Below are 18457 nucleotides of genomic sequence, written 5' to 3' on the forward strand. Positions count from 1 at the left end.
CAGTTTAGAATCTGCTTCAAGATGCCAGGTTCACTTTAGAAAAGCAATCCCAAAAGACAAACATTTTCCCCATATGCTTAAATGTTTTGCTCACACTCCAGCATATATTTCATTCTTCTATTTTACTCTCTAATGAAAGATTCCTTATTCTGAAGCATCTCTTGTCCCTTTTTTACTTTCTTGGAAATAATGAAATGCTCATACAATCAGAGTAAGTGTATTTTGTACCATCAGAATAATTAGTGATCCCTATTCTGTAGTGATAAGAACATCTGGAAATGTAGCAGCTGTTTGAGTCTGATGTAAAAGAGAGAAAGGACACCAAGAAGGTGACTGTTTCTCATGGACTACTGGATCCACACTTCCTACAACATGATATGGAAACCACAAAAAATGCATGCTTATTTCACTAAGAAATCAGTAAGTCAATTACCTCCCTACTGGGGAAAGCAAATATTACTTAATTTGGACCTTGTAAACATTTCCGTTAGAAATGACTTATAGGTATGGCAGCAAAACAACATCAAAGAATGGCTATCTCATATTGTAGCTGCCTACTGAGACATCAATAGCAGCCAGCCCAGCTCAAGTCATTAGTCAATGTCTTGGAGAACAGCCAATATCAAAAACTTCAGGGAAATTCAGTTTCCCCCTAGAAGACATTTCTGGACTCACCTACAGAAAGGGAAATTTCTAGAATCCCTTACAGGAAGGTTTAGGCGATGAAAAATGTGTGGTTTTAACCACACTGCTATAATCATAAATGTCTTAATTATCCACAGAAGTATCTCATCCTATTTGAATCCTGCTAAAACATTTAGGTTTCTGCCCTCAAACCACATATTCTAAAGTAGGACTATCGCAGGATTCAGGCTGCAATAGTTCATTCTGGTATGCTCTGTTTGTCTGACAGAGAGATGTGTGTGTGTGCACACATGTCTATATTTTCCTTCTTCCAATTAGCTAAAAGAACACCAAAATTATTACCCCATTTTATCAGTGTAAAAACTCTGAGGTGGGTATGGGATAATCAGCCTCATATAGCCAACATGTTTATCTCTAATTAATGTATGAAGGGGTTAAGACCATAGAGTTAGCTGTCCTGCCAGGCTTAGCTAGGTCACCCCCCTTCACCTTAGGAGGAAGGGTTATGAAGCCTTTTTGCACCATGAGAACCCTTCCAGGAAGGAGGTCTAAGCTCGATGTTCCAAGCTTAGACCACATGGTATAAGCAAGCCATTTTTGTGTTTCTATGCAAATAATTTAGAAACTCGCTACTTTGGAATCTAAATCTTATTGCTTGTCTTTTCTGAATGCTGTATGGACAAGCACACGAAGAAAACCATTTTTAACTTACCAAACAGGTGTTCTTTTTCTATGCTAAGGGAAGTACAATTTAAAGATCTAACAGTATGTATTTCCATGCTCTACTTTGCTACATATTTTATGATTTTAAATTTCTGCTGGGGTTCTCTCACCAAAGAGTATTTGCCCCAAACCTGGATCTTGGCATCCAGTTAATTCTCCTTTATACGTATTTTTTCCCCTTGCCACCAACAGCTCTGTGGCGTTTGTATGGAGCCCCCGGTCGTCTCACGGACTATTGACCCGTACACCACTAATCCGCTGCCACCAACCAGGTCCTCCCTGGTAAAATCACTTCAGTCTCAGTCAGCTTTTCAATTCATAAAGAAGAGTGTATTTTATTTCAGACTTAAAACAAAACTATTACAGCATTCCAAACAGTGTTCCTCTTTACTTTCTTAGTCTTATGTTCCTCTCTCTATCTCTGCTATCTTCCCCACACTCAAGGACCAACTGCCCTAACTGTCTCTCTATTACCAACTGCCTTTCCCAACCAGCCAACCCACCCAAACCAACCAACCACCCACCCACCCACAACTCCCAACAAACTAACTCAGAACTCCTCCCAGAACTATAGACCCACTGACTCCACCCCCCTGGGTCCTGTCTGTGCAACCTATTTAACTATTTCCCCTCCAGCACTCTCTCATATATGGTAACGTCACAAGCTCTGAGGAAGAAGGGCAACATCCAAATGTGAGAATAGATGGGTGGCATTTTCCTTTAAACATATTTTTCCTTTCACCATAATACAAAAACTACACTAGGATAGGTAGACATTAACTGGCTCAGGGTCACCTAGTTAGTTAAGTGGCTGCAGAGGGATTTGACTGGATCAAGTCTACCTTGCCCGCAACTGGACCTATGAGCCTAAACATATTCCAAATCCACTTAGAGCTTGCACTTTTTTCAGGGAAAGTGGGGGAAGCATGAAATTTCAATTTCAGGTGAAAAATAGGGGCCCTTGCATTTCCTTTTCCCTCTACGTAATTCGCATTTTCCAACAAAATATGTGAATTACAACCCATCTACTTTTCAAATTTTGCAGTTCTCAAATTTTGTAATGCAGGTCTCCAACTAAATAAATGTGGACAAAAATGTATATATTAGGAGAGAATGTGCATAAAATGAATATATTAATGAAAATACAGTATTAAATGTATTATGAGGATATTGCTTGCAAAAATGTGTCTTTCAGGCACAATTGTACACACACAAAAACTGTCTATCAGAAAAAAATTGCAGTAAAATGCTGATTATTTTTATGAGCATGTTTTATAAAATGATGATGATGACGACAAACTTATGAAGAAATGTGGAGACTTTAAGGACTGCACAAATGAAAAACTGAAAGAAACTTTAACTGCCATATTTGCCGCTCCCTACGATAAGGTCTTCAATGTGATTGCAGCAGCTTAGTGGAACTTGGATCCAAGGACAAGACAACTGCCTTTTATTTTCTCTTTTAGAAACCTACTGAAGACTTTTCTATTTCATTAGACTTTTGTCAACTGAACTGTTATTAGTTTTGCCTGTGGCTCACACTGTTAAACACAGGAGTGACTGATGCAGTGTGGCAGTACTGCGCAGCTTTCCTCCCAACCCCAGCATCACTGCTATATAACTGGACAGGGCAGATTGACAGTAAGGTTGGGGCTCCATTAGAGCACTGGTGGGAGGGTTGGATTGGTCCTGCCAGCACACCCGCACAGCCCTGACCTTGCTGCCATTCTGCCCCTCTGCTACACTGTCCCAGGTACAAAGCAGCAGTGTCAGTTTTAGGAGGGTAGCTCCACCACTCCCTGTTATAGGATGCAATCTTACTTGTTGTTTAGTAATGTTTTATGATGGAAGCGAGTGGTGCTGTAGGTTAAACCGCAGAGCCTAGGACTTGCCGATCAGAAGGTCGGCGGTTCGAATCCCCGTGACAGGGTGAGCTCCCATTGCTCGGTCCCAGCTCCTGCCAACCTAGCAGTTCGAAAGCACGTCAAAGTGCAAGTAGATAAATAGGTACCACTCCGGCAGGAAAGTAAACGGCATCTCCGTGCGCTGCTCTGGTTCGCCAGAAGTGGCTTAGTCATGCTGGCCACATGACCCAGAAGCTGTACACTGGCTCCCTCAGCCAATAAAGAGAGATGAGCGCCGCAACCCCGGAGTTGGCCACGACTGGACCTAATGATGAAGGGTCACTTTACCTTTACCTTTACCTATGATGGTTTAATGTAACTGTTTTGTATTTCTACATTTTGTTCACCACTTGGATATTTGTACAGATAGGCCATCTACTAATTTTCTTTTTAATAAATGGATAAATACAAATAAAATCCTTGTCATGGCTGGTGGCAGCCTTATTCAGAGCAGCACAAGCGTTCCCTTCTTGTTATTGAACATCTTCCCTTGTTTATTCTAATGTATTCATTAAGGCCAAAAACATTACTTGTTTAAGTGTGCCTATTGGCAGGCTTTTCCAAGGCTGTTCCTGACTCACTCCTCCAGAAGGAGAAAATTCTGATGCAGTCCTTAGTAACATATTGCATCTATATTAAAATTGCTTCCTCTGTTTGCTTTTTCCGCCCTTCTTTCTAGTTGAAGAGTAGAAGAAAATAGCCTTGGGGTCTAAGCAGATGTTTTTGAGAAGTGGTGCCTTCTGGGAAGAAAGGAAAAGCAGGTGAGGTCACAAAAGGTCACTTAGAAAGAGTTTAAAATGCCAGGAATGGCATATTGATTTTTCACTTTTCTTATAAAGAAAAAGTAAGTAAATGCACTCTTAATGTCCTCTGTTCCAACTGCTAGCAATGTTTGTTCTACAGACTATCCAAGCTAAATGGAGCTAACAAATGTATCCTGTGGAACTAGCCTTTTTTTAAACCTGCAGGTAAGGGTGTGCAAATAGGACAGTGTTAGCTTCTCTTGGTTTTTCATTTTTCCAGTCTTCAGTTCAGCTATTCACATTTCCCCATCGGTTTGCCATATGAAAATTCTTCAGCATTACAGTGCAAATTCTTCCCAGTAAACCCTTTTTTTGCATGGAATTTCCCCTGATATACACATTTTTGCAAAGCACATGTCTCTGACAGTATAAAAACAGATTCTCAGGACCTCAGATGCTGGATTCCTTGCTTGCAAGGCAAATCTTACAGACACAAGGAGCACACACAGTCCTGTCTGTCTGGAGTCCTACAGATCTCTTTGCAATTCATTTGGTAATTGCTTCCATACATCCGTTTTCACGCCAATGTTAATTGTTTCCATTTAGTTCCTTATCTCTGACATACATTCCTATCTCAGCGCTTCACTTTGAAAGTGGAGCCAGTCCCTGAAGTCATTGCTTTCATTTTGGCTGGCTAGCTGGAATTCCATTGTTAACCAAAGACAGTCGAGAAACCATTGACCCAGAGTTGGAATGGACAGGCTTTAAATCAGAAATAAACTGCATGGGATGTAGTTGGACTAAAAATAATCAAGGTTAGTAAGAAGAAAAGCACTTGATGGATAGTGAAAATCCACCTAACAATTGAACAGAAACGAAAGGAGCCAATAGGTAGGTACACTTCTGTCTGTTTGACAAATCCCTTTATCTGTTAACAAAATCCATGTTTCTTGCATGTCTCAAAAGGATCAGTTTCTTTTATGCTAGTGATGCTGCAAAACCATCAGCCTATTTTTGCTATCCCATAAGAATCTGGCTCTTTCATTACTAGTTTTGAGCAAGCCCCCATCCCCTGCTGGAAGTTTGCCAGGGATGACTTCACGTGTGATTAATGGAAGCCCTATCTGGCTACGTTGCACAGCAGTAGCAGCTAATGATCAAAACACCTCCTCCTATTAAGTTACCAAGTGAGTTTCAAACTGTTGGTCTGGCAAGAGTTCTGTTTTCACCACCACAGGCTTTCTTTGGGTCAAACTACAGGGATGCAGGTGGCGCTGTGGGTTAAACCAGAGAGCCTAGGACTTGCAGATCAGAAGGTCGGGGGTTCAAATCCCCGCAACAGGGTGAGCTCCCGTTGCTCAGTCCCTGCTCCTGCCAACCTAGCAGTTCAAAAGCACGTCAAAATTGCAAGTAGATAAATAGGTACCGCTCCAGCGGAAAGGTAAACGGTGTTTCCGTGTGCTGCTCTGGTTCGCCAGAAGTAGCTTAGTCATGCTGGCCACATGACCCGGAAGCTGTACGCCGGCTCCCTCGGCCAATAAAGCGAGATGAGTGCCACAACCCCAGAGTCGGCTACGACTGGACCTAATGGTCAGGGGTCCCCTTTACCCTTTACCTTACAGGGCAATCACAGAGGTATGTTGAACATGCAGTTTGTCTTGTTCACAAACACCTATACAGTGGTACCTCGGGTTAAGTACTTAATTTGTTCCGGAGGTCCATTCTTAACCTGAAACTGTTCTTAACCTGAAGCACCACTTTAGCTACTGGGGCCTCCCGCTGTTCTTAACCTGAAGCATATGTAACCTGAGGTACCACTGTAAAGCTGGTGGACCCAGAAAGATTACAGCTGGGCTATACTAAACAGAGTTTGTTACAGAGGAGAAGAAAAATTGTTCACAACCCACCCCACCCTACCTAGCACTACACAACACTGCATAGCAGTGAAGTGGTTAGATCGAAGGTCTAGGACCTGGGAGACCAGGGTTCAAATTCCTGCTCAGGATGCTCACCTTGGGGCCTTCATGGTCTCTCAGCCTAACTTATCTCACAGGGTTATTGTGAGGATTAGATAGGGATAGGAACAATGATGTACACCATCTAGAGCCCCGGTGGCAGTAGAAATGAGACATAAATATAATAATAAATTGTTGTTGTTGTTTTTAAGTGACACCCCCCCCCCATGCTTGGTTCACTTTTGAGGGCTAAGTGCTTCAGAGCTATGAAGAGCACAAGGTAACACAGGGAAAGGGGGAAGATTTCAAGCCCCTCTTCTCTGGGCTCATATTTTGTGTAAAAAGTAGACCTCCGTTCCTCTACGTTATATGTGAATGGAGCAACTATGTGTATACAACTTTTCATTAAACCACATTCTTCTCCTCAGAGAATACTGGATACTGTAGTTTACCCCTCACAAAATTACAGTTCCTAGCAACCCTTAAGAAACTATAGTATCCATAATTCTTTGGGGGGGATGCACTTCAAATGTGCTTTAAATGTACAGTGTGTATACAGCCTGTGTGTAACAAACTCTGCGATACATAACTAGTTTGGCCATACATTTGGAGAACAGTGGAGCCCCACTTCATAAAAAGGTGTAACAGGAGAGCCAACCCAGTGCCATTTTATAGTACAGTAGACTCCTAGCTGCCAGCCCTAGGCATGTAGGTCTAAAAAAGGGGGGCCAATTAATATATTATCCAGTGTATGTATTCCTGTTCCACTTTTGTTGTCAGAATTGCAGATTAAGAGATTGGATTTCCTTTCCCCAGAGGCCAATCAACACATTTCCTTCCCCCAGAGGCCAATCAACACATACATAAAGTGACACAAGGAAAACCCTTCAAGCACTTGCTTTACCCCTTTCACTGACCCATAGTTTTAAGGAGAAATCTGCTTCTATTGCTGTGCAGCAACCCAGCACCTAACTGCCTCAATAGCAGACTTTGTTTCAATAAGAATAGGCAAAAATACTACACTTGCTCTGGCAGCAACTGCCACATGAGATATCTTTTCTCCCAAAGAGGTTGGGTACTCCCTTCTTAGCCCACTCAGACACAGGAAGTAATTCCCCTTCTTTCCCTTTCTCAGATTAACCATGGTTTGCATTTTATGTGTACTAATGCAAATCATAACTGACAAACAATAATCCCCTCAAAAACCACAGATGGTAAGCACGGTCTTCAAAGTGTTTGCAAACCATGGTCACGGCGCACTTGGTTTGTGCTAACCATGGCTTGTTTGGGTGCAAGTGTAATGTGAAACCATGTTTAATGCTCAGAAAGGAGGGAGAACACCCCAGAGATTAAGAAAAGGCTGGCTCCCAGTTTGCAAACCATGGTTTCCCAGGGAGCCAGTGGTATGTCTGCCATGGGCCAGTATGATACCCATGAGTCTTTCACCTTTTTAAATGATGTCTGAAATCACGTCGCAGTTATAGCGTCTGGGTTTCATTAAGCTACCTAACAAATTAATTACTTGAAAAATTAGATTTAATGCATCGCAAAATCTAAGTGCTGCTGAACTTACATTTAGTACATAGCTGTAGAAGATGTTAGCTAAATCACAGACAATGATGAGTGAAGTTTGGCTTCAACTGGCGGCGAGTGTTGGCTGGGTGAATGTGTGACTAAGTAGCAATAAAGGTTTTAGTAGATGCTGGAAAATCCAAAGCCTGATTAATGTATCTGTGAAAACTTCTCTATGAAAGCCAAGCCGTTATCTCTAGATAGCTACGAGTCACCATTAAAAATTGAGTTAAAGCTATGGGAAGAGTTGAATTCTCAGGCCTCATTCATAAACAGCATTGCCCTCGTGGGAATACCCTTTTTATGTATATGATGTCACAACAAGAGGTTTTTAGTAGCCTGATTTGTTCGCAGTTGTACCAGAGACTTGACAACATTCTGGGTGTAAAAAAGGGGGATGCAGCTTGAAAATGGGAGTTTTAGCTGCACAGACACAATGGTGGGATTTATTTTAAACTTGTCAGAAGAGAAGCTTTTGCACTGCTTGGAAGTTTCTTCCATGCTTGAAGAGGGCGCAGTAAAGAAGCCGAGACAAACCGAATGGGTAACAAATTCTCCCTGTATATGTTCTACCTCAATACATGTTATGCCTCCACTGCTGGAGACAGTATTCCTCTGAATACCAGTTGCAGGGACTCACAAGTAGGGAGAAGGTTGTTGCACCCAGGTCCTGCTTACAGGCTTCCCATAGACATCATCTGCTTGCCCACTGTGACAACAGTGCTGTGCTTGATGGGCTTCCCATAGGCCTGTTTCTGGTTGGACACCGTGAAAACAGGATGCTGAATGATATGGGTCTTTGGCCTGCTCCAGCAGGGTTTTTCTTGTTCTTATGTACTTGGGCATTATGAGTAAAAGCAACAGGAGAGCAGGGCTGTGCCAAGAAGTCCCAGGGCTCTGTTGTCATGTTGAGCAGCCATTCCACCTGGCACCCCTGTATCCAGCACAGGGCCTGCAGAGAGGACAACTTTCACACAAACAGCTATACACACAGATCCCAGGGTGAGTAGCTAATGGCATACCCTCCAACATTTCTCCAATGAACATAGGGACGTCCCATTCCATCATGATAATTTTACCATTATACCCGACACATCTTCCTGGGATTCCCAAGCCACTCCGGGCAGCTTTCAACATATGTAAAAACATAATAAAACATTAAACATTTTTTAAAAACCTTCCCTATAGAGGATTGCCTTCAGATGGCTCGGGAGTCAGATAATTCCATACCCTCCAATATTTCTCCAATGAAAATAGGGGTATCCTAAGGGGAAACGGGACATTCCAGGATCAAATCAGAAACCGGGACGGCTTCTCTAAACTAGGGATGGCCCTGGAAAATAGGGACAGTTGGAGGATCTGTAATGGGCATGCATGACTACCTGGTGCAACCCCCACCTCCAGCTCATGTACAAGATCTGTCTACTAAACATTCATCCTGGTGTGTTTACAGAGAGATTAGATGTCATGGACTGGCTGGACACAGGAATAGTGGGAGGCACTAGCTAGGGAACCCCCAAGGGAAGATGGTTCAGAGCCTGGGAATTGGTGGTGGGACAATGATGAGTGGTCAGAGGGAGAAGCTTGGGAGGAGGAGGTGTTGGAAGCTGAAGAGGTAACAAGGTTTAGTGAGCTGCGAGAATATGTGGCACAGTGAAGTCCAAAATCAGAATCTGAAGCAGGAGTCAGGCTGATGAAGAAGCCAGAGAGTCTCCTCTTTCTGCTGCAACAAGCCTTCTTCCACTCTAGGCTCCCAGGACCTGTAGAGGTATGAAGAGAGAGGTGCAGAGACAGGCATGTTGGTGGAGTATCAGATTGCGTGGGAAGGACCTGTGGGAGTAGGAGATTTAGGCTGCTGTGGGAAGGCGGGGACTTTCAGCCTCCGCCACTGCCTCATAAGGACAAGACCCACAAGAAGAGTTGCCGTACTCATTAGGCCTGACACCCCTGAGGAGGTCTTCCTTATTTCTTCAAATAAAGAGTTAACGTCACTTACTCCATGTGATTGATTATTGGCTGGTGCCCTAACATTAGACAATGTTCCATCCCACACTTTCCAGGGCATTTCAAAACAGGTTTGTTGCACAAGACCTCCCGGTCAACTGGGGGGGGGGGTAGGTCAGGTTTTGTTCAAGTTTAAGAAAATATGGAGTTGCAGATTCGTGTGATTTCCCTGGCTAAAAACACCTTGTATCGCTGCTTGAAGGCAGGGTGGGGGAGAGAGACCAATTTAGCTGCTTTTGTAACAACCTTGATTGTAAAAACAATATGCCCTCTTGGCATTATGCACCATGGTTCCTTCTGTACGCTATAATTAAGATGAGTGCAGTTCTATATTTTGATAATAACATGGTCTAATCTCTTAGGGGTATTGGGGTACTGGGGAACTGTAAAGGCCTGAAAACATTTCCATTTAGAGCTGAGACCAAATTTCTCATAACATTTCAGAGAAAATTGTTGATATTTTTTCTTTTCCTAACCCCTCTAGAAAAAAGGTCACTTTGCATAATTATCTGCGAACGTTCTTAACCATTTTCCTGATTATTCCCAATGCTTTCTTCATTTCAGCATCCTAATGTTGGGGTGGGTGGGAGGGGGGGAGTAGGTGTTTGCAATCGATAAACAACTGGTGAGCCAGAAATCTCAGGTGATCTACTGCAAATCAGTCAGAGACATTCCAGTAGATTCTGATCTACCTTCTGCTCACCCCTGTCTTGATGAGGTCTTTTTGTTTTATAAGCCAGGAGGTTGCGCTACATTTAGGATTATGATGGAGGGGGGTTAGGGTGGGAGAGGATATAAAAACATTTAAAGGTTGGGATGATCCTTTGGGTACTCATAAAGATCAGCCAAATACACGTCTGAGGAGAACCGCAGAAGAGAAACCATCTGTTCCAAGGTGACCAGTACATTACTAAGGAATAGATACCTCCAAAATCTGCTTCTCATCACCCCATAACTCTCACACATGACAAACTCACTTGCTACTGAAGAGTTAATAATACAAGAGAAAAATACTGACTTGAAAACCTGTATCCATTGGATGTTAAAAGCATGGTGGAGTTTAGAGATAAGGGAACCACACCTTAAGGCAACAGCAGATTCAGAAAGCAGCAGGCTAAATCTCCGGCAGTAACCTTCCATCTACCCTTTAGTGCTCACAAGTATTTATCACATTATTTTGCAGTGTTTACAATCAGTTCACATCATCCTTCCTTCCTTAATCTGGGTTCTTTTTAACCGAAATGGATTGAGAGAGAGAGGGAGGGGTGTGTGGGTGTGTATGTATGTGTATGAAAGTATGTAGACCAGTAGAGGAGGGGGTTTATACAGGCTTCCTCAACCTCGGCCCTCCAGATGTTTTGAGACTACAATTCCCATCATCCCTGACCACTGGTCCTGCTAGCTAGGGATCATGGGAATTGTAGGCCAAAAACATCTGGAGGGCCGAGGTTGAGGAAGCCTGGCTTATCACCTCCTTCCTGCTGGGCAAACTATCTGATGACCAGGGTTGGGGCAATTTCCAACCTCATCAGGGCCCTGACCTTTTCCTGACTGTCACATTCCCACTACAACTTGACCCCAGCCCTCTCCTCTGCAGAGTATGATTCAACATAATCCCAACTCAACCATAAAGCACAGTAGGTGACCACAGCCCAGTCACTTTCTGTTTCAGCCTAACCTACTACACAGGGTTGTTGTGACGATAAAATGGGGAGGAAGAGCAATCTGTATACCACCTGGAGTTCCCTGAGGGGGGGGGGAGAGGTTTCACTGTTTCCAATGACTTGATTCTAATATAAACGTAATGGTAACTAAACGAACAAAATCCATCCGATGAGCAGAGATCTGAAACAATCAGCATGGAGTGGGTGCAGGGAGAAGCTCTGTAAAAGGACATTGCAACAGAAAGGCAGGGGGAAGAGGAAGGCCCATCCTTGTAAGAACATAAGAGCCTGCTGGATCAGGCCAATGGGCCATGTAGTCCAGCATGCTATTCTCACACTGGCCAATTGGATGGCTGTGGGAAATCTGCAAGCAGGACCCCCACACAAGAGCCCTCTCCCCTCCTGCTGTTTCGAGCAACCGGTATCCAAAAACACTGCTGCCTCTGATTGAGGAGGCAGAGCCGGCCCATATTGGCTAGAATAAGGTTACCAGATTTTTTCAATGAATCCGGGGACACTTTTCAACTTCCTACTAAATAGATGGATTTTATCATGGGGACTGATTTGTAAATACAGGGACCATCCCCGGGAAACGGGGACATCTGGTAACCTTAGGCTGGAAACCATCAACAGCCTTACTCTCCATGAAATCATCAGCACTTCACTACTACAAAACTCCTTTCTCAGTTGTCTTGACTAAAAGCAGCAGCTGGCAGGGTTTTATTAAGCACATCTGTGTGCAACATGCAGTTTAGGTCTATACGTTCCAGTAATCAGCATAAATTGAAAGTGTATCTCATGCGTACATCAGCAAGCCTTCCTATTTAACTGCTACAACTTCATCTGAATGAGACACAAACCGATTGAAACACTAAGGATTTCGATGAGAGCTCATCCTTTTGAACTTCTAAAAAAACGTTAACATACGCGCCAAGTGTCCCAATTTTCCAAGGACGGTCCTGGAATTATGAAAGCCATCCCGGCTTCTGATTTGATCCTGGCATGTCGCTGTTTTCCTTGCTAGCACTGCCGCCACTGAGCTCGGGGAAGAGGGTGAGCCAGCACTTGCCCTGAGCAGCGGTGGCTGTGCGGGAGCATCCCGTTTGAGCTCCATGGCCTCTCCATTGTAGCGGCTGCTGGAGAACGGGAGAGGAGGAGGAGAGGTTGCTGCCACTGAGGCCCAGCACTGGCTCTCCGGGGCAGGTAGAGGGCAAGGCAGTTCTGGGCGGAAAGAAATGGGGAGCCTAAGGAGCGCAAGGAGTCTTGGTTGTTGTTTTTTTAAGCTTTGTGTACACATCTAATATTGCCCCTTTCTAAAATTTATCGGTGTGTGCTTTTCTTTTTATAAATCTACCAAAGAATAAAATAATCAGAATTAAGGGGTTTTCTCAGGATTGTGGAGGGTGTGTGTGCTGTGTCCCATTGGTACAGCAGTGGCAACACTTGCCTTTCTTTGGCTAGGAAATGTTCTATGGGGGTGGGGAGCAAAAAATGGGGGGGGGGTTGAGGAGGCTTAGTTGTGAGGGTGAGAAAGGTCCCTATTCTCATCTGAGAAACGTCAGAGGGTATGTGTTAATGTTTGGGTAGTACCATATTGGCCTGAATATAAGCCGCACCTTTAAAATTGGAGAGGGGGGGAGGGAAAAAAGAAAAAAATACCTGAATATATCCTTGTTGCTCCTGGCTGCATACTGGGCAGTTGGGGGGGGGGGAGCCACGCTGCATTGCTGGCGGCCTTTCCCCTTCCTAGACTTGGGGGAGAGGACAAGAGACTACGCACAGGGCGCTTCATTGCACTCCTGGTGCTGTTTGCCCTGTGCTCCTGGGCTGCATACCGTAAGGTCGCAAATATAAGCTGCACTTTAACTTTTCGCAGTCAGAATTTGGGGGAAAGGTGAGGCTTATATTTAGGCGAATATGGTATATGTCAGGCATAGGCAAACTCGGCCCTCCAGATGTTTTGAGACTACAATTCCCATCATCCCTGACCACTCGTCCTGTTAGCTAGGAATGATGGGGTTGTAGTTTCAAAACATTTGGAGGGCCGAGTTTGCCTATGCCTGGTATATGTTGTCTGAAACAATAAACCTTTAGCTCTAGTCCTCTTCAGATGCTCAGTTTGAATGTGCAAAAGGGCAAGCATAAATGAGCAGACATTAAAACACTGCACCTCAATGTCCCTAAATGACAGGTGTGCTCTCTGACCAGTGAGTGGTCAGCATGAGTCAGAAGGCGAGTGGCTCATTTGCACATAGGATTTCCAACACAGATGGAAGCGCTAGTCAATCAGGGTTCCCATCCTGTGTTGGAGACCCAACCCGAGTAAGGCAGCCACTCCAAGCACACATCAGGCAGGGACCATGTCCAGTATATGCAGTACTATTAAGGGAAAGGGGGCTTGCCCTACAAATTCCTGTGTGCCCCCTTTGTGCATTCAGACTGATCATCTGAAGGCAGCTCGTGCTGCAGGAAAACATGCTTATTTTGACATATGGATCCTTATTTGAGAAATTGCGCCATTGTTAACAAAAATAGCTTTGGAATCTCCTTCAATATTTTGTCCAATATCTTCAAATTTGCTTTCCCCAAAATTCAGTAACCTTTGTGATTTTGACAATAACGTTTTCCAAATGTTTAGCTAGGTTTCTGGTTAGCATTATGTTATGGGTGTGTCTCATGCACTTGATAAAAAATGATAGTTCCTATTTCCCTCCACGTAATGGCAGAAGGGTACTCTCTAGCTGTTGGCGGGATACGCCACAGCAGGAGCCCGTTCAGACAGAAGCAGCAAATGTTCCAAAGCTGACCTTACAGTCTGCTGCTGTTACCCTCCTATCCTCTGATCCTTCTCATGTGTTCCCACTCGCCTGCTTATAGAAGCAGTTGATCATGCACCAAACAAATTAGCACAAAGATCAAAAGAGTATAATTCCGTCTTAAATTAATTCTCATGTGGCATAATCAGAAGGAAAGGCTGAAATGTACGCTCAGGCACATCTCATGAGCATTTATTTCTGTTTTCTGTTTTCTTCTCCACTGGCCAGCCGAGCTGCAATGTAACATAAGCTGCTCGGCTTTCATGTTTGATTATGTAAGATATCAGTTGGTATCTGAATTTGTTTGCGCTCCTCTTCCCTTCCCTTCTATGCCCACTCCTTTTTCTTTATATCTATCACAACTCTTCAACTGGAAGCCATTATTAACAATGGAGGACCACCTTGACTGCACTGGCAGGAAGGATGGCAACTAAGGCTGCAACCCCAGTTACCTGTGAGTAACACCAGGGTGAACTCAGTGGGATTTACTTCTGAACGGAAATGGTTAGGAACGCACTGTTAGAAAGTAAACGTATTCTACAGGAAATATCCAAGTGTCTGGTGAATGTTGTGTAGGCCTTTTATGAAATGGCCTTGAACTTTTTGTCATAGGTGGCAGCTCTCTTGGTTAAGGGTCACAGCAGCTTTTGTTAACCTGGCACCTTCCAACTGTCATGGACTATAACTCTTAAACATCCAAAATACCTGGAGGGCACCAGCTTGGCAAAGGCTGGGCTACAGGGATGCATCTTCTGGTACAAGGGTTTCTGGGCAGCGAATCAAATCATTACAGATTATTAGTTTGGTTCCAGTTCAGGTACAGCTGTGACTGCAGTTCTGGTTTGATTCTGCTTCAGGCCAATAAAGGCTGAGTAGATGCCTGAATAGATTCAGTTCTTCTTCCTGAGGAGAAATGTAAATATAATTCACATGACTGTGCCTATTTGCATATGCCATGCAGTGATTAATGTCACAGAGATATTGTACCCTAATCTCAGTACTAGATGGTTAATCACACCAGACAGAAAAGCCTGTACAGGAAGTTGGAAAAGAGCTAGGAGGGGAATGGGGAAGAAATGCAGGAACTGTTTGCTGATTCCAGATTAGAACCCCTCCTTGAAAGACAAAACGGAATGTATATAGAAAGATCAAACAATAGATACATATTGATCAATTGCATCCACCTCCATGCCAGCAGATTCCCTCCTGAAGGTTTAGAACCCAGCTGAGAGGCCAAGAAGGTTTGGGTGGTGTGCGTGCAAAATTATTTATTATTATTATTATTATTATTATTATTATTATTATTATTATTATTATTATTTTATTTATTTGTACCCCACCCATCTGTCTGGGTTTCCCCAGCCACTCTGGGCAGCTTCCAACAAAATATTAAAATACAATAGTGCTTCCCTAAACAGGGCTGCCTTCAGATGCCTTCTAAAAGTCTGGTAATTGTTTTTCTCTTTGACATCTGGTGGGAGGGCGTTCCACAGGGCGGGTCACACTACCAAGAAGGCCCTCTGCCTGGTTCCCTGTAACTTGGCTTCTCACAGCAAGGGAACCGCCAGAAGGCCCTTGGAGCCAGACCTCAGTGTCCAGGCAGAATGATGGGGGTGGAGACGCTCCTTCAGGTATACTGGGCCTAGGCTGTTTAGGGTTTTAAAGGTCAGCACCAACACTTTGAATTGTGCCCAGAAACGTACTGGGAGCCAATGTAGGTCTTTCAAGACCAGTGTTATGTGGTCTTGGCAGCTGCTTCCAGTCACCAGTCTACCTGGTGCATTCTGGATTAGTTGTAGTTTCCGGGTCACCTTCAAAGGTAGCCCCATGTAGAGTGCATTGCAGTAGTCCAAGCGAGAGATAACTAGAGCATGCACCACTCTGGCGAGACAGTCCGCAGGCAGATAGGGTCTCAGCCTGCGTACCAGATGGAGCTGGTAAACAGCTGCCCTGGATGCAGAATTGACCTGCGCCTCCATGGACAGCTGTGAGTCCAAAATGACTCCCAGGCTGCACACCTGGTCCTTCAGGGGCACAGTTACCCCATTCAGGATCAGGGAGTCCTCCACACCTCCTGCCTCCTGTCCCCCCAAAAACAGTACTTCTGTCTTGTCAGGATTCAACCTCAATCTCTTAGCTGCCATCCATCCTCTAACCGCCTCCAGACACTCATCCAGGACCTTCACCACCTTCACTGGTTCTGATTTGAAAGAGAGGTAGAGCTGGGTATCATCTGCATACTGATGAAACCCAGCCCAAACCCCCTGATGGTCTCTCCCAGCGGCTGCATGTAGATGTTAAAAAGCATGGGGGAGAGGACAGAACCCTGAGGCACCCCACAAGTGAGAGCCCAGGGGTCTGAGAGCCCAGGGGTCTGAACACTCATCCCCCAACACCACTTTCTGAACACGGCCCAGGAGGAAGGAGCGGAACCAAGGGGGATTAGGAACCAATTGTCCCATCAAGGAACCAAGTGACAGTAGTGGCTAACTTGCAAGGAGAATATGGAATCAGAGGTGTCCCTAGACGAGGGGAAAGGGCAGGAGACATGTTCTTTCCCAGACAAATAGCCTGGGAAAGTTATACATAGACGTTATAATTGAATAATCTTCTGGAAATTGAAATAAGACTCCAACCCTAATAATGGTTCCTTGAAAGCCAATGCAGTCAAAACCAACAGGACTTACTTCAGAGGAAATATGTTGAGGATTAGAGCCAAAATGTGAAATATTCCATTATTTCTCTTTCAGGAATCTAACACAAGGGATAAAGCTGGCTTCTTGTAGTGTGATTAGGGATGTCAGAGAATTCCAGCAAAAAATGGAGGAGGAAGCAGAAATTGCTGCAATTCATGTGTTTGCTTGCCATCAGGAATAGAAATTAGTCAAGTGAATAGGACGACATTCATTTACATTGCTGCTGGTGGTTATTTTAATTCTGCAAATAATACATAGTTGATCACAGGGATTTAGATTATCTTCACATTTCCTTTGCACTGAAATGAATGTAAGTTACCTAAGTTCTATGCCATGGAACAGAAGCTGAGGCGTTGATCCAACAAGTGACACCCACCTTGCACCTTCCTTAGGAAGAGCAAGGGGCAAGAGTCCTGGGACTCAGCCAGCAAACAGGCACTCCTTTGAGTGGCTTAGCTCTGTGAGGTTTGCTCACACCATTGCACCAGTTTGCCAGAAGAAGGCGGCTCCTCACTGAGAGGAGGAGGGGTTAGGCTAGGGACGTTCCTTTGACAATCTACTTGAAACGGGAGTTTCAGACCCTAAGGAGGGATCAAGACCTCCCTCAGCATCTGACACTTCCTGGGGCCCCAATTCCACCATCCCCATCCCACTGGGACCTTCCCAAGGATTCTCCAATTCCTCATCTCTTCCCACTCCTCCTTTGGGTCGGACCATCCCCTCCATGACATCTCATGAGCCTTATGAAATTGACAGGGGTAGTCCCTTAAATGAAACAGGAATTGTTAGGCCTTTTCTTCTTAATCACAGAGCCATTGAAGCCATGCCAATAATAAGACCTGCCTTCACACAGCTTCTCAAGCTAGCAGCTGCATCCATTTCTAGATAAAGACACATCATTTTCACATTTCTTTCCAGCACATTTCTTACACAGGGGCCAAGCGCTACATAACAAAATGACTTGTCAGCAACCCTTTTGCAAGCCCAGCGTGCAGTTATATGGTCAGGCTCCAAGAGTCTGAAATAAGGATTTAATTTTTATGTAATGAGATGGGTTCAGGATCCTAATTAAATACAAAATTGATGATTAAAATATATTTAGCTTTAACAACTGTGCCATAAGAGATGCATTTATTACAAAGCTGTTGAACCTCAGTGGCTGTGTTCTCAATCAATTAGCAGCTATTTCATGTTCAATAACTGAAGCCAACCCAGTTTAATTAAACATAAAGTTCAGGCTATGTAGGACACTGTATAAACTGCTTCCTCCCTACTCCCTGCCCCCACCATGCCTTCTTAACACAAAAACTTCTACGCAGCCCTGACATTATTTTGAATGAAACGTGATTTAACTTACTGGGCTTGCTTTGAAAGAAGGACCCCTAAAGAATCGCTATAGGTAGTTAATTCAATCAAATGGCAAGATTTCTGCTCTGCACCTCCATGTCTATCACTGATAAAATTGTGGGTGGGATGATATGCTTAATTAACCCTGTAATTCTTAACATGTGGGCTAATTAGCATATAAATTAGGGTTTCCTTTGGATTATGTGCCTGATGCAGGAGTCTCTTCTATGCAATTTAGTCCTCTGGCAGGAAGATAGTGCGGCTTCTCACACGGGTAGATTACATTAATATTCAAATAGTGCAAGTGTTCCTTTCTACCTTGCTAACCAATCATCTCTTCCATAGAGTTTACTGATGCAGAAGCCCACATTCTGGAAAATCTATGCCT

General features: G+C 44.0%; 2 long non-coding RNA genes across 3 annotated transcripts in view; one reads left to right on the forward strand and one right to left on the reverse strand.

The window, feature by feature from the left end:
* Nucleotides 1-18457, reverse strand: part of LOC310708054 — a 233158-nt gene that overhangs the window by 135388 nt on the left and 79313 nt on the right. The gene's annotated exons all lie outside the window — the stretch shown is intronic.
* On the forward strand, nucleotides 1535-17071 carry LOC310708055. Of its 2 annotated transcripts, XR_014526832.1 has the most exons (4): nucleotides 1535-2061; nucleotides 3952-4033; nucleotides 14404-14480; nucleotides 16777-17071. It is a non-coding gene; the product is annotated as an uncharacterized lncRNA (long non-coding RNA). The 2 variants fall into 2 exon arrangements; XR_014526833.1 differs by lacking the exon at nucleotides 16777-17071 and having other exon boundaries at nucleotides 1537-2061; nucleotides 14404-14926.

This window comes from Podarcis liolepis (genome assembly GCF_965112155.1).
Source record: "Podarcis liolepis genome assembly, chromosome: 5".
Classification (NCBI taxonomy): Eukaryota; Metazoa; Chordata; class Lepidosauria; order Squamata; family Lacertidae; genus Podarcis; species Podarcis liolepis.